This window comes from Hesperophylax consimilis, chromosome 1 (genome assembly GCF_061612785.1).
Source record: "Hesperophylax consimilis isolate HC1 chromosome 1, BYU_Hcon_1.0, whole genome shotgun sequence".
Taxonomy (NCBI): domain Eukaryota; kingdom Metazoa; phylum Arthropoda; class Insecta; order Trichoptera; family Limnephilidae; genus Hesperophylax; species Hesperophylax consimilis.
The window spans coordinates 12,067,239-12,084,141 of record NC_142836.1 but is presented as its reverse complement, the minus strand read 5'-3'; the positions used below and the strand labels follow the sequence as shown (position 1 = coordinate 12,084,141).

The 16,903-nt window shown below is 33.1% G+C and overlaps 2 non-coding genes across 2 annotated transcripts; both read right to left on the bottom strand.

Annotated features, from left to right (window-relative positions):
- Window positions 1-14,261: 14,261 nt before the first annotated feature.
- On the bottom strand, window positions 14,262-14,380 carry LOC149426287 (5S ribosomal RNA). The gene has a single exon (XR_016303238.1). It is a non-coding gene; the product is annotated as a 5S ribosomal RNA (ribosomal RNA).
- Window positions 14,381-14,702: 322 nt separating this feature from the next.
- LOC149426286 (5S ribosomal RNA) lies at window positions 14,703-14,821 on the bottom strand. The gene has a single exon (XR_016303279.1). It is a non-coding gene; the product is annotated as a 5S ribosomal RNA (ribosomal RNA).
- Window positions 14,822-16,903: the final 2,082 nt, after the last annotated feature.

Genomic DNA, 16,903 nt, shown 5'->3' with positions numbered 1-16,903 from the left:
AATGTCTCAACGAACCGGACCCGGGTAAGAGCGCCTGCACGTGCCGTGTCCAACCCTCCAGATTTATTGATATGGTATTTCATCATAATTCTCTAGGTAGGTACTTAGGATTTGTAACATCCTGTCTAAATTCTAGATTCTCCACAATTTAAAAACTTATGAAAATCAAGCCTTGTAAATATACATAAAGCGTATTACGCCATCATGTTGTATTTGAGGATTCAATAACCTGATTGTGTCCTTAATGTTTATGCAAACCACCAAACTACAAAATAAAATAAGTAATGCGTGAACTCAATTCCATCTAATCCATTACTGTAGGTATCAAATTTACTGTTTAATATCAGTAAGAACTCTAGGCAATGTAAGATAATCTTCAAAAGTTTTGGTGTTGGTTTTGAGTTTAAGTATTCATGGCGGATGACATCCCTTTTTTATGGTACTGGTTTGACACCAACAATATACATAAGGTAGTAAATTATCATGCTTGCTATAAAGAATAGAAAAAATCGTTAGTGTTATTACTTCAATCTCCTGGACAAAACCATTTGGAAATCAGTGTACCCTTTGATCAGGAAATGAATTTATTAAAATATCTGTTAATATTACATTTTATGGCAGGTACAGGTAGTAATGGTAGCCTGTGAGTTCTTACTGATTTAATTATAAGTGTTTTTTTTTACATTTAAAATAAATAAAGTTAGCTCTTTCAGCGGACCAATTTTAGGCATCATACTTGTACCGGACGTTGTACCTCGACCGACTTTAAATTAATTTGCGTAAATTTGAATTTACGCAGAGGTAGTTCCTTTACAAACTTACTTCTGCGCATCTTCGAATTTATGCAACAAATTCCTTCTCTAAACTTTAAAAATTGATTAATAATTAAAACCACGGGGTCAAGCAGTCATCATTATAGACAAAAAACAAAGGCTTGACCCCCAAATACGTACAAAATTTGTACAAAAACATGGATGACTTGCATGAAGTTTGAATTTGTGCAAACGCAGTTTCCTTTACAAACTCGCCGTTTGCACAAATTCGAAATTTATGCAAAGCTTCCCTTTAAAATATCTATATGTAAATGTCTATTTGTGCAAACTCACAAAATATCTAAAAAAAAAGTGGGTGTGTCAAGCCTACGCAAGACAGAAGTGAAACTTCTAGTTTCAGCTGATGCTTGGCGTGGCGCAGTTCGCTGGTGTCTGAGAGAGAGGAAAGAAGAGAAGAGAGAGAACGTTCGTGAGCGGCTCCCCCACCTCAACAAGGTTTCACTTCAAAAATGCCACAGCCGAGAATCGAACCTCGCTTAACTGATTGAAAGCCAACCACGCTGAGCACCAACTGTAAGCAAAGCCGCATAAATTGATTATATTATGTAGGTTCTGAAAATATGAGAGCTTGTTATGTTTTATAATGTTACCTACATCACACCCAAAATATAATATATTTTTAAAAATAATGTACAATGTACAGAAATAGAATCCCACACAAGATCGCGTAGTGCGCTCTAGCGAACGGATATTTTATCAGAGGGAGATAGTTTTAATTTTTTTTTCTGTAAATTATTACATATTATCAAAATAAATAAATTAATTAAATAAATGTAATACAATTATCATAATATACGGATTAGATAATAATTTTAATCCAACACAATAACGCAAAGCGCGCTCTAGCGGAGTAATGTATTATCACAGTGAGATAAGTGTTTTTATTATTTTGCAATATTATTTTCTTTTAAAAAATGTTCTGACCTACTAAAAAATAAGATATTGAATGAAAAAGGCGTTAAAAACAAAAAAATAATGTGCGATGGCCGAGAATCGAACTCGGATCAACTGCTTGGAAGGCAACTATGCTGACCATTACACCACCAACGCCAGTTGTCGGGATGAGCTAAGAAGCATTTATATGTTACTTCAAAACTTTGACTAGATCAAATGAACTTTAATCGGTGGTGGGGGTACCCGCATTTTCGTTTCGGTCATGAGTCGGTTTTACTCCGGTCCTCGAAATTGCATGACGCGCGTAAAGAAGTTTCACTTCAATATGACCCGGGCAGGCGGTTTGAGGAAACAGTCAGGGGACCCAGGTAATTTTGTCCGCTAGCGCGTTGCGCAAGAACGGCGGTCTGCCCTATGAAGATTCCGGGAACTCGAAATAACTCTCGGAATCTCTCGCAAACAAAGGCAGAGCAGGGCCCGTTGGCCCTTTAAAAGGCGGACAAATTGCACAATTCGGCAGAGATCCAGAAACCATCGCCTCGATAACATCTCTCCTGGACTGCCCCTGACTGCCTCTTCAAGCCTCTTCTCTGCCCTGGGACCTTCACTTCAACCTGGCCTTCTTCTTTCTTCTGGCTCCCTGGTGCTCACCAAGAAGAAGCATTTCACAAAAGTCGAAACGTCCTTTGTCAGGGCGCAGGTTCCCCACTACCTTCCTCCCCCCTGCCTTATACCTTTCTCCCATAATCTCCCACATTTTCCCCATTTCTCCCAAATTTTCCCACATTTTCCCTTTCGTCATATTTTCCCAATTTTTCCCATTTTTCCCTTTTCCTCATATTTTTCCCATTTTTCGCTTTTCCCACATTCTCCATCCTTTTTCCCGACTTTTCTTCCTAGGCGTCGAAGCGGCCAGCCGGCCATTCCCGCTACATCGTCTGTGCGGCCGGCGACTACAGTGCCGTTCCGTACAATACTTTTTTGATAAAAAAAACTAAGTATGCTGAATGACGCGTTTTTATAATGTCTTAAATTATTATTTTTTTAATAAATTTAAAAAGTAATCATTTAAGATTTACCTAATTTTAATTTGTCTTTCAAAAATATGCACCACAAAGCAATACAATGACTCTCATTATATTGATTTGATCGGTTGATTCTGTATGACGATTTTTTAAACTGCTTTCCATGTCATTTTCAATAACCTTTCATTAATTAAATGAAGATGACATTAATTAAAGACGAACAATTTTCATGGTGTTATTTTATTTGAATGAAAATAAAACAATTTGTTAAAATCACTATTTCATCAAAATAGTTCATCACAATAAAAAATATTTGGATTATTTTGATTAAATAGTAGTATACAAAATTAATTATTTTCATTTTATTAGCTTAATAACTTCGTTTAATTGCACAAAAGTAAAGCACACATAATTTGATTAGTTTGTCAGATTTCGAATTCATCTAAGATATGTATATGTACTAATATATAATCCCACGATTACAATTCGTCACTCAAGTGGGGTAATTTCCTAGATAGTAAAAATAGCAAATATATTAAAAACGTCATAAAATGTGACTTTTATGGCAAACAAGCACACAAATCCCCGGAGTTCTAATTAAGGCTATAAAATGCAGTTTTATCGCAAGGGAAATCTCACACATTTTATTGTGGAGGGGTCTGTAATGAATTCTAGTCAACGCCCATCATTTTTCATACATGAATAACATAATTAGGACATGTTTTTCTTCAAGGATTTTGCACGTCATGTTAAGTGCTACGATGCAGTAGATATAATCATTTATGTTAAATAGAAAATTTTAAATTTTAAATATTAATTAAATTAAATTTAATTTTTAAAATTTTTTCTAAAATCCACGATATTCGACTCAAATATACACATTTGAGGGAATACAATATACCATTTTATTGAATTAACGATTTGTTAAAACTTTTGAATGTTATACCCATCAATGTAATATATCATTGAAGAAGAAGATAATACTTTTGATATATTACATTTAGATGAGATATGAAGCGGAAAAATAGGTTCCGCTTTTTTACCTCCAACTGACCTCCAACTCTCCCTACGCTCTAACTAAAACAACCGAATACGGTCTACGCGCACCGTTTATCACGTTACAATAGTGGAATATGTTTCGATCAGTTCGCAATAGCGCCTCTAATTTTAGCTCTATGGATAAAACTATTAAATCTGAATGAAACATGAACGAGAAGATAGCTGCAAAAATAATAAAAAAATTGGTTGAAGATTATATTGTTAATTCTGAATTTAAAATATGAGATCGACAAAAATGGCAGAAAATAATTAGGTCCCAATAGCCGAGTTGGTTAAGGCGTTATACAGAGATCCTGAGTTCGATTCCCAAATGAGACCGTTACCTTTTTTTATTTTTCTTTGACTTGTTCTGTTGGTTTAAATTTATAAGTAGGTATCATCTTCTTCTTCAATGATAGAATAAAAAATAGCGATGATAATTCTTGAAATTAATTTACCTACGTAATTTAGTTGCTAAAGTTTCTTGAGATCTTTTTCGTTTTTATTTTAATAATTGCTTCACTTGATTCTACAAACTAGAGCAAATGAAATATTAGAAAAATTGATAATTCATAAAACCTCCAACTCTCACAGGCCACAATCAACCGATCAACAAATTTGGAGTGGGCCCATTCGCCCTATAGAAAAATGTTGGCCTCTTAAATTTCATTCAGCCGCGTCTACTAAGTTCCGCCTTTTCATAAATTTTCAATGGAGAACTTTATTTAAAGCGAAAACTTTATATTTTGAAGAGAGCGGGCCTGCTCATTTCTGGAAACTAACTTCTTAAGCATAATAATAATATTATTTTCCAACAAAACTCCACCGAAATCGTAGGCAAATAACCATTTGGTTGCTGAGTCAGATATTAGTTTGCCAAATTCTCTTAATAACATTGTTATCTTGGATTATCTTTCATTATTACTTTAAGAGTTATCAGAAGATGATAGAATTAATAATCATTGTTTGAATAATGATTTCAATAAATATAATACGACTGATTTATTGATGATATTAGTGTGTGTATGAATAACCTATGTAGTTAGAGTGGAAATCGAATCACATAACACGGTCGTGTTATTCTGATAAATGGGCAATTTATAAACTATAAAATAACACAAAGTTTTATTTCATCATGGAATTTTGATTTTTCAACACGATATCAATATTTTCAATAATAAATGAAATTGAATTTTCATTTATGAATCCAAAAAGCGAAGAAATTTTTTTTGTCATTTTTTCAATTATTTTGTTTTCGCGAAATCATTAGCTGTAGAGTTTGGACTTTCGATTTTACCAATAATTCATTTATTTATTTAAATAAAAATGGCGCAACATGTGCCAATAATATAATTTAAAAATACAGTTAAAAGTACAAGGTATAAAGTATACAGCTTAAAGTTAAAAGTATAATATACGGTATAAAATGTAAAGGTTAAATATAAAGTTAAGTTTAAAGTGTAAAGTGTAAAGTTTAATATAAAGTTAAGTTAATTATAAAGAATAAATTATAAAAAATAATTAATTAATAAATTATAAAAAATAACAAGTACAAATGGTGTTGCGGCGTGAATGGACTGTAATTGCGATATTTTGTGATGAATTTGTTTGATCTGACTTACCAATATCTCCAAGCTGTCGGCACTTAAACTAGAGCGGTTATGGAGTATTTGAAGTAGGGATCAATCCTAGATTGAATTGTCAATGTGACACTTCCTCTTATTGATTGCGTTTTGCCACCTAATCCCTGGACTGGGAAGCGCGTTCCTGAACTGACTGACAGGCCTAATTTTTCACAACATTGTGAAGTTATATAATGCTTTTGTGAGCCTGGGTTTAGAAGACAGCGGACGGTATTCTCTTCACCGTTTCGATCAACAGTGTGAACTTTGGCGGTAGCAAGAACTTCAGTGGTTGCCCCTTGTCGCGTGGTTGCTGACATAGTACATATCGGCGGTTCTGCATCGTTAGGTTGAGTTTCTCCATTGGATGTGGAGACGTTTGCTTGACTGGGTTTATCAAAATGAAGAAAAGTATGGTGCTTGCCATGACACTTATGACAAGTGCCTTTTGATTTACATTTTGTAGATGTATGTTGCAGGCTCAAACAATTAAAACACAAAGATTTTTCCTTTGCGAAGGAAAACCTTTCCTTTGGTGATAATTTTAAAAATCGTGTACAAGTGTACAGTTGCGTGTGGCTCTCATTTTGACAATAAAGGCATTTTGATTGCGTACTCGTGTAAGTATGATGTGTGCGGGGTTGAGCTGTGTGTCCAGTTCCACCGGAACTGGTTGAATGTGTGTTGGCGGTGTTAGGTCCACGAGTTGTTGAAGTTCGTTGCAGAATTTTGACCTGATCTTGCACAAACGACACCAATTGCTTGCAGGTGGGAATCTCAATTTATCGAACTGAGAGCTCAAATGCTTGTGCAGTTTGCGACTCTAACTTCTGCAAAGCGCATTGTAGTAATATAAAATCCGAAAGATCTTCTATTCCCAATTGTTTTATTGCGGCTATAGATGCTGAATATTTTTATATAAAAACTGTCAAATTGTTTGCGTTGTGAGCTACGGTTTTTGAATGAAATATGTTATTCAGGTAATAAGTGGCAAGGGATCGCTTATCTTGATATTTATTGACTAGCGTATCCCAGATAATTTTGTATGTGTTTCCAGTTGGCACTAAGCCTGACGTAACATTTTTCACGGTTCCAGTTAATTTTCCAATTAAATATTGTACGCGTTGCGAATCAGATAGTTGTGAATTTAAATGAACATTTGTTTTGAATGTTTCATAAAATAGGTGCCAATTTTCCATCCGTCCATCAAACGTAGGTAATTCTATAGCGGGTAACTTAATAAAATTATTGTTATTACTCGTAGCAGCACATGCACTTGTAGATGTTTGCGGTTCCGTAGCTAAATTTGGTTTTAAATTATTTCGTGCGCGAATAATACGTGTGTATAATTCTTCAAACTGTTCCCAGCTTAAATAATCTGGTTCAAAACTTGGGTCTGTCGTAACAGTACTGTCGTTAATTTGATCAATAATTAATTCAAATTTATTTTTAATTTCTAAAATACTTTCAGATTCGGACATAAATGCCTCACCCGAACGTGACGCTTCGAAATTGATCGGCAAATTATTTGCAAGCGAAACTAAATTTTGAACCCTTTTTAGAATAATATATCTTTTACTTTTTAGTAAAACCAATTGTCTTTTTTGTTTGTCTTTCATTTTTAGAATTATTCGCAAACTAAAAGTTTAATTATTTATAAAATAATGCGCAAGAAACATAAGTGTACTGGGCGACAATTTGTACCGACGAATTATAGTGGAGAAGTTATTTACCAAATAATTAAATATATTGAGCGATACCTCAAAGCGATGTTTACGTACGTACTTAGGTTGGCATTAATACACATAGACAAATATATATTACGCTGGAATATCTTTGCGATTTGTACCGAATAAATTTGCTACAACAACATCGATAAATAATTTAACTACCCAAAATATCAAAGGCGTGTAATTGCAAATAGCGGACGAGTATTGTTATCTGAATCCTTGCACAAATGAATGCGATTGAATAGGAACAAATATGGTTCTCGAATTACCAAAATGTAATTCTCTATTTAAATAATGCGGCTCAAGTGACCAAATGTTGCGGCGTGAATGGACTGTAATTGCGATATTTTGTGAATTTGTTTGATTTGACTTACCAATATCTCCAAGCTGCCGGCACTTTCCACTTTGCTCTGCGGTAATCACCGGTAGGGTAATTGTTAGTATTGGAAGAGAGGTAAGGAAAGGGAAATGGTGATATTGGGTTTGCGAAATGGTCAATGCGTTAGAGATTGCTATTTCTTTTTATGCACTTCGTCACGGCGATCTTTTGCGGTATAACATTTGCTGTTCACAGCGCGGCGCGGTGGTTTTAATACCTCAAGATAGGTTATGCGGAAGCGGTAGGTCGGTTGAACCTTGTGGGCGGCGCGGTAATTTTAACACAACTGAACTGATGTAGGTAAAAACGTGGAACGCGGGCGGGAGACAACCGAACCAAAATACTATGCAACAATTATAACTGGCCCGAGCAAAGGGTAAGAAAAATAAAACATTTTTAATAATGACTTATTTGTCAACTATGTCAAACATAAATGACTATCAATTAAAAAGTAACGACAGTATAAACAATAATGTATGCTAAATTTCTCTTCTTGCATGCGTAAAAAATATTTTGTTATACATCTTTTATATGATAACAGACTTCCGTCACCATTGATATCAAAGTGTTCATTTCCTAATCTATGCAAGAGAAATATTAAAGTTGCAATATTCTTTCAATGATATGGCGATATGAATCGAGTTGGTCTACTAGGTACATGATAATTTATCAGCGAGACTAGTTCAGGGGAGTCAAACCAGTTACTGTTTATTTTAAATAAAAAATGAAATCATTAAGTATTCGTCTATCTTTTAACGATAAGAGACGCAATGTTTGTAATAGAAAATCAAACTTAGTAACTTTTAGCGACCAGCTTGGACACGCAGGCGCCATTGAGAATAAAAAAGAAAACAGAGTCAAGTTAGCCTCTCAAAAATTTTACTTTAATGAATGATAATTTTATTAAATTTGGCAGCCATATCTGGTTTGGAGCTCAAACATATTTGAAAAAACCCTTGACTCTGCGCAGAATCGGCCGGTCCGTTTGATATATTCCCCTATCTTGACAAAGGGATTGCAATCTTTGGAGCAGAGGCATCAGGTTGGTTTACTTTTCTTGTTCTACCAGTATTACATTGGAAGATGCTCCGAGGAACTTGCGTCATTGATCCCTCCGAAACCGTTGCATAGTCGGGAAGCACACCAAAATCGCGCCCAACATATATATTTGTCACATGAGTATGGGTCATTTTCTACGACTCGTTCTTGAGCTTAGAAACTCGGATGTGGAACGATTTTCTAGCCTCTGTGTTTCCTCCCTCCCGAAACATCCCCAAAATTACCCTCCACACATCATCCCCAAAGATGACAAAGGCACTAAGGGAAATTATTTTCCTTACTACTGTGTGTATTGAATGTAAATTACTTTTGTTTAAAATTTTTCGCTCATTCAACACGGAAAAAATGTTTTGAAATTCGGGCTATGCACTACGGTGCAGGTGTTTACAGTCTGTTGTATTAATGCATAAAATTTAAATTAAAAATAAATATTTATGTAATGTAAATATAGGTTTAAATAAAAGAAATATAATATCCTGCCAAACCGTTTACAATATTGCTAAATTGAAAGAATAAAATTTACAGTGAGAATATCATTTACAAAAATAAAAATACAACACAAACTGAGGAAAGAAAATTTAATACTTTGTTACGGAAAATATTTCAGCAGATATTTAAGACATACTCCGCTTATAGCTTTCTAACCTATACCCATTTCTCATGAACGAGAGATCACAACAGAGTTCTCATCGGCTGGACCATAGTAGCAAACCTCAAAAATATTTAAAAAAATTGATTGGTCTTATGATTGTTTATTTCCTTTGTAATATCATTCTACGAGTAGTTGACGTTCAGAGGAAAACGATTGCCTGGTTTATTACGAAGCTCGAGCGGAAACAGTTAATTATGCTTTATTCATATTGCATTGTTTGCTATTTGCTACCCAAAATTACCAGAGAGAAAGCTTCCCTTACTAATTACATTATTGTAGGGCATGTTTTAGGGCATTATTAATATAAGACGTTCTAAATAACACAATTTGAGAACATTTCAAAAGAATATCCCAATAATATTTTTTCTTATCAAACATTTTCTGATTCCGGTTACTTATTAAACATATTTTTCTCGTGAATCTCGACTTCCATATCATTAATTCATTTATTCGTTTTGCTTTCTTTTATCCTGTTAAATGGTTTTATTCACAAAACATTATACAAAGATTTTCTACATATAAGTTAATATAATATTGCGTTTTCACGCTTTATTGGAACTATTGATCAGTTGCTAAAATATTTTAAAAACTACTTTAAAAAAATGTTTTGTCTTATGACCTACCCGCACAGAATTTTTTTTTCGTTGAGTTATTTTGATGAATAAATAGTGTGTATATTGAGTTACTTGTTTTATTTAAATTAAAATAACGCCACAAAGTGATTTTTATAGTAATTGAAAAAATAAAAAGTTTAATTTAAAAAAATATTTTTATCGATAATCACCAACCATTTTCGACAGAAGCTAACCAGTTTCTGTGCAACCGTTCCCGAATTATGGTTAATAGCTTTTAAATTTAAGTTTATGTTTTATCCCGTAACATAGCTGTGTTTACAAATCGGTGGTATTTTTTCAAATTTTAATAAAACCTAACAATTTTACAAATCACCATAAAAATATATCTGCTCATTCGAAATATAATTATTATACTTCATTAAATTTAAGGTGAAAGGAGGGAAACATAAAAGTCGAAAGAGAGGAAAACTTCGTGTTTGAACTTAGTAACTTGAATATTCTCGTAATTTTGAGCCGGATTAGGGTAAAACCACGCTCTCAGGACTAATACCTTTTAGGGATGAATATTTTCACCCTGTGTTTTTAAATTGCCTTAAAGCCAGCCGGTTACGTGTCTTGGAGACAGGGCTGCTGGAAGCTTTCTGCCAACTTGCTTCCATTCACTTCCGATACCAGGCAAGTTGGCTGCAACTGGTCGGGTGGCTATAGGACATGTCAGAGGTACGCAACATTGACACTTTTTGGACCATTTTTGTCTCCGAAACTACTGAATTCGTCTTCCACAACCTATTTATGTCATACTTAATAACAAATAATATTATTTCAATGAACAACTGTTTGCATTTGGCATGTTTTCGTTAATATTTAAATAATTTACTTTAGTTTTGCCTAAGTTTAAACATCGGAGAACTTGAAATATATTATTAATAGGGTGGGGCAAAAGTAATCACCCGATGTTCTTTTGGTGTAATATTTTTTTTTATAAAAAACTTTGGTACCGCTTGTTATTCCACGTTCTTGCAGAGTAAACCGATTCATGTCTTGTCAATTTGTATTCTGAGTTTGTTTACTTCATGAATGTCAAAACCGAATTGACATTTGGCGCCATTTGCAAAAGTTATAGCGTTTTCCAACAGGACTCTTATATGAGAACAATTATTTGGTCATTCATAGTTGCTGTTTTATATTCAGTGTGCGATGTATTAATGTAATAGTTGGCATTTTAATTACGGAAGCAATTTACTGGTTGTTATTGTCTTAAACTATTTTTGACCATAAACATATTGAAAACCAAAAAAATGGAGACACATTAACATTTTTTAAACTATTTTGAATATTTTGTTAACATTTTAAATGTGTTGTATTATTAACAGTCCAGTAGCCATGTACATAAGACCTTGCATCAGATCTGGTAGCTTGATTTTTGGGTGTTGTTGGTCTAATTTTTGAAGTTTTCGACCTCGAACGCCGAACACAACATTATTATAAAAGCAACTCACCTTAATATCGTGGTTCTTCATTCAAAAGAATGGGGGAAGATGCTTGGAAAGGAAGTCTTTCAGTCAAAAATATATCGAAAATGGTTGATATATGAATTATTTTTTTGTTAGCAGCTCTGATTGACCAGCAAGTATTATTACATTATTCGGCAGATAGTTGTGTTTTATCGCTCACGACTATGTTATTTTGCGTTATTTTCATGTAAAATATCATTTTTTTACCAAAAAACATCAGATTGCACTTTATTATGTTTCTTACAATGCCTTCAATAACTATCACACATTTTTACAATGCTGTCAAAAACTGAAATTTTGCAATGGCTGCTTCTATCTAACTGGAACCAAAAGATAAAGGCGCGCGCACCGCAGTTGTCAAACTCTGAACGATAAGGGTGGGGAGTTAATAACAGGCCTGGCAAATATATTTTTTGGCGAGTGCGATTTCTCGTTTAAAAATATTGTCCTACGAGGGAGATAAGTATCCGAATAAAACGTTGGCCAAATCCACTTTATTAAAAATGGAAAATTGCAAGCTCAGGCATTAAAACTTCCGTTAGACTGAAATAATGTTGTTTATTGCAACTGTCAGGAGGTCTTCAGAAATAAAAAAAATATTTAAAAGAGATATTTTATCTCGAGTTTAGCCGTCGCCAGTTAGAGAATCTGAAAAGAGTTTAACTCTTGCTCTGAATATTGGACTTGAATAATTGTCGAAAACTTAATACAAAATATTGATATTAATTAGGCACATTATGTAGATGGTATTTGAGAAAGAATATTTATTTATTAATTACTACACGTATTTTCTCCTTATTTGCTTTATTTGTATATACCACCTCTTGTGATGATTTATGTACATACACAATCATTTAAGATTAGAACGCTCTAATTCTAAATTACAATAAATATTAGTTCTTTTTGTTTAATGTAGGTATATTTTTAAAAGATTTTGTTATGTACGGGTCCGTTTAAATTTTTGATAATAGGTAAAAAATTCATCTTTGCATTTAAAAATATATATCGTGACCACTGTAGTTTTGTTTGCAAAAAAACTTGCTTAGTTCTGATCTCTCTCTTTACCTATAGGCAAGTAATCAATATAATAATCGTACATTATCAGTATCTTATTGTAAATATTGAAGGAGTGAAAAATAATGGTCCTTGTTAGGTTAATAAATCGGGTATTATCAGTGTCACCAAAATAATGGGCAATACTTGCTAGCGGGAGATATTTATGAAGGCTGTATTTCATGGGTAATAAATTATTATTTACTTAGATAATCTAAACGGTTTAAAGAAGGGGTTGGTTTTAGCATTCCTTCAAGATATTATGGATGGCGTGGGTGGACAAATGGGGTTTGGATGTAAATTTAAAATTAATATTCCCCAAGATAATTGAGATGAAAATAATATTACTCTCTGTGCCATGCGCTTAGATAAATTATTACAGTCCTGGTTATAAGTCTTATTTATACCGAGGTAATTTTACAACTTGCCTTAATGTGCTCGTTTTACTGAGCCGTTGTATAACTTCGTTCAATCTTCATTAGCTAGAACGAGGCTTCCTTAGTTGTCAAATAAATTTTACAATTTTGTCTTGTTTTATACCCATGTAATAATCCGTTTTACTATCCCTTAGTTTGTGACCTGGAAATACAATGCAACTAACTTCAGTACACAACCTGCGAATTCATAAACCTACTTTATGAATTCGAGTCAAGATGGCGACGTTAACGGTTGCTCCAAACGGTGGCTCAAATAAACTTTCCTAATGACATACAACAATATAATATGCTACCAAAACGTACAAGGTTTGGAACATTTCAAGTTAATTGTAGTATTATTTCACAGTTTACCGACTAAAATATGTTCCAGTTAGAAAGAACGATTTTTGTAGAATAATATGATGCGTATTCTTGTAAATATCTTTTTTAATGCCGTTTTATTTGTTCTTCAATATTTAAATAATAACTAACTTCCGAAAGTTGTCAAACTATCAACCGAACTAACGGACATATTTGAACAAACTTTCATTAGTAAAAAACAGTTTTGTGAAGGGTAAAAATTATTGGTTACAGTATAATAATACAATTTAATAAAAAGTATAAAAAAGCAATCATCACTCCAATATTTAAATCCGGTAACCCGGAGGACGTTTCTAATTAGTCACGCCTATCCAGATTATCGAAAAAATTTCAAAAAAATGCTAAAAAAGACCAACAGCATTTATGAAAAACAAACTCAACCACAAATAAAAAATCTATATAGATTCACAGTGGCAGAGAGTATCTACTCCAGACGCCACTATAGAAATTCATCTTGTATTCAGACTACTCTGGACAAATCAAATAAACGTAAATGATTTTTCACAAATGAAGTATTTGACGACATTGCCGATGAAAAACTATAAAATTAGAATGAAATGACACTGACCACCGCAAATATATAGGAAGCAACTTAAAGGACAGAGCTCAAATGGTAAAATTAAGCCAAACATTAAGTTAATTACTTACAAGTAAATTTAAGACCCTCAAGGAACGGTTCTTGGACCATTATTGAAGTGAAACTTCTTTACGCGCGTCATGCAATTTCGAGGAGTAAAACCAACTCATGACCGAAACGAAAATGCGGGACCGATTAAAGTTCATTTGATGTAGTAAAAGTTTTGAAGTAAAATATAAATGCTTCTTAGCTCATCTCGACAACTGGCGTTGGTGGTGTAATGGTCAGCATAGTTGCTTTCGAAGCAGTTGATCCGAGTTCGATTCTCGGCCATGGAATATTATTTTTTTGTTTTTAAGGAATTTTTTTTTTTTAATGGTTGACCATAATATCAATCCACTAAGTAATATTTTAGGCCTGTAGCATAATTGAAAAGTTAAAGAATGATATAAAATTTTTTATGATGTTAACGATAAAAAAATGAAAAAAAACATAAAATTAAAATAAAAAATGGGCCAACGGCACGCGGTGTTCCCAAGCGGTCACCCATCCAAGTACTGACCGCGCCCAATGTTGCTTAACTTCGGTGATCGGACGAGAACCGGTGTGTTCAAAATGGTATGGTCGTTGGCAAAAGTTAAACAATATTAATTTCTATTCTACCTGCCAATAAATATATGAAAATTAGTATAAAAAAGCCCTAATAATATTGAAAAAATTAGCAAGGTGTGTGCGAGGTTGATAAAAATAATCATTACATACGCGCTTGAAAAAGATCGTAATTACATTAATAAGTTTGTAGGAATTTTTTTTTTCAATGGTTGACCATAATATCAATCCACTAAGTAATATTTTAGGCCTGTAGCATACTTGAAAAGTTAAAGAATTTTATGATATTATTAATTATAGTAATGATAAAAAAATAAAAAAAACATGAAATTAAAATAAAAAATAGGCCAACGGCACGCGGTGTTCCCAAGCGGTCACCCATCCAAGTACTGACCGCGCCCAATGTTGCTTAACTTCGGTGATCGGACGAGAACCGGTGTGTTCAACATGGTATGGTCGTTGGCAAACGCTAAACAATATTAATTTCTACTCTACCTGCCAATAAATATATGAAAATTAGTATAAAAAAGCCCTAATAATACTGAAAACATTAGCAAGGTGTAAATATTATATACCTAGTTTAACTCACTCTCCTAACTCATCTTCGCTGTCTACAGGCAGAGCGCACGACTGTGGTCGTGAAGAACCGAGGTTCGATCCCCGCTTTAACTAATTTTTTTTTTCTTTTTTTATAACTTTTAATTTTTTTTATCACATGCTACTTATAAATATGTCAATAGACAGAAAAAAAGAGAGAATGAAATGAAAAGAGAAAGAGAGAAGAATACTAGAAGTTTCACTTCTGTCTTGCGTAGGCTTGACACACCCATTTTTTATTATTTAAAATATAAGTAAATGACTTTTTTTAAACAGAAAATTGATGGTGAGTAATAATCTTCTATCCTTATGAAACTGTATTAATAATAAAAAGCCCTGCGTTAATAATGTTAATACTTTCAAATAATAAGTTTGGTAATGCAAATAATATAACTTATGCCTTATTTTCCTTACAGATAATACCTAAACAGAACTTTAATATAATGATCCACGATAAAAAAATGTGACACTGTTAACGGTACATGCCATGGATTACACCTTGATAACAACTTTAAAAGGAAGCCCCATTACAGAGCTAGTAAAGAGAATACGGAAATGATTTGAGATTGTCACGGCCAAAAGTATTATAGTGATTTATTTTTGGGGTATTATGTCGTGTTACGCTACCTCCATCTTTAACCAACATTTCGGACAGCATTGCGTGTCATAATCGTGATAAAAATGTTTATCATTATATTTAAACATAAATTATCGAGCTTTTTTTATATTATACTAAAAATAAAAATAAAGTAATTGATTATCATGTATTTTTGATCTTTTTGTATTTTATATGATAATCATTTTTCAGAGAGGAAAATGTTTTTGGTATGATTCTAGTAACATTAGTTTTCTTCATCTTAACCGTATTGTCTTTTGTGAAGTTAATAGAAACTTGTTTTTATTTACCCCAACAAAAATGTCAAAAGACTAAACGAATAAATGTCCAAATTAAAAAAATATATCTAAATTAACTTATTTTTAAATATCCAAGGACCAAACGAATAAGTGTCCAAATGGAAGAAATGTCTAAGTGACCATAATTTCGAGATATCCAAGAACCAAACGAATAAATTTTCAAGTTGACAAAATGTCTAATTATAAACATTTTTTTAACTATCCCGTAGTAGGTAGTACCCAAAATTACTATTCTACTTATAATAGCTTAAAAACTCAACATATCATTTCAGTATATTTCGTATTTCTGCGCAAATATATATGTAACCATTAATGATTGATTGAACAATTGGGATTTCTGTAGTTTAAAAGCAAAATGCATGGGGTCGTCGGAAGATTCACTTGGTTACAAACGTTTTGTTTGGCATCTCGGCCTGTCAAGGGTTAAACACCCAAGAACCAAACGAATAAATGTCCAAATAAATAAAAAGGCTAAGTTAAAAAAGGTGTAAACGAAAATATTTTTGAAATATCGAAGGACCAAAAGAATAAATGTTTTTTTCCGAACGGCTTTACCGAGATGTTAAATCCTAAAATTAAACTATTTATTTCTTCTCCATAATACCACAAATCAGCTCGACGTAGGTAGGTTGCACAGATAGTGGTGGAATGGGTCTAGTTTACACCCAGAAGGCGGTACGACTTACCAATCCTTTACATAAATAATACAAAAAATAGTTCATTAAATTATTTTTTAATTAAAAAATTTTTTATAAGTACAATGAAAAAACGCTAGGGCTTCTAATTCATAATACAAGTTACCCGATACATAATTTTCGTAACATTTATAATTAAAACAATCCCTAGACTACGATAAAAAAGATAATGGTAATTATCACACGGTAAAAATGTTTTTCCGATTGCTCGCTGAACTCAACTCAACAGTAAAGTGAATTCCCTCTCTGGAAAAGTTTCAAAGTTGGATTACGATCATACGTCAATTGGCCCCTTTTTATGAGAACTCGGGTCGAAATCAATACCATTAGCAAACTCCA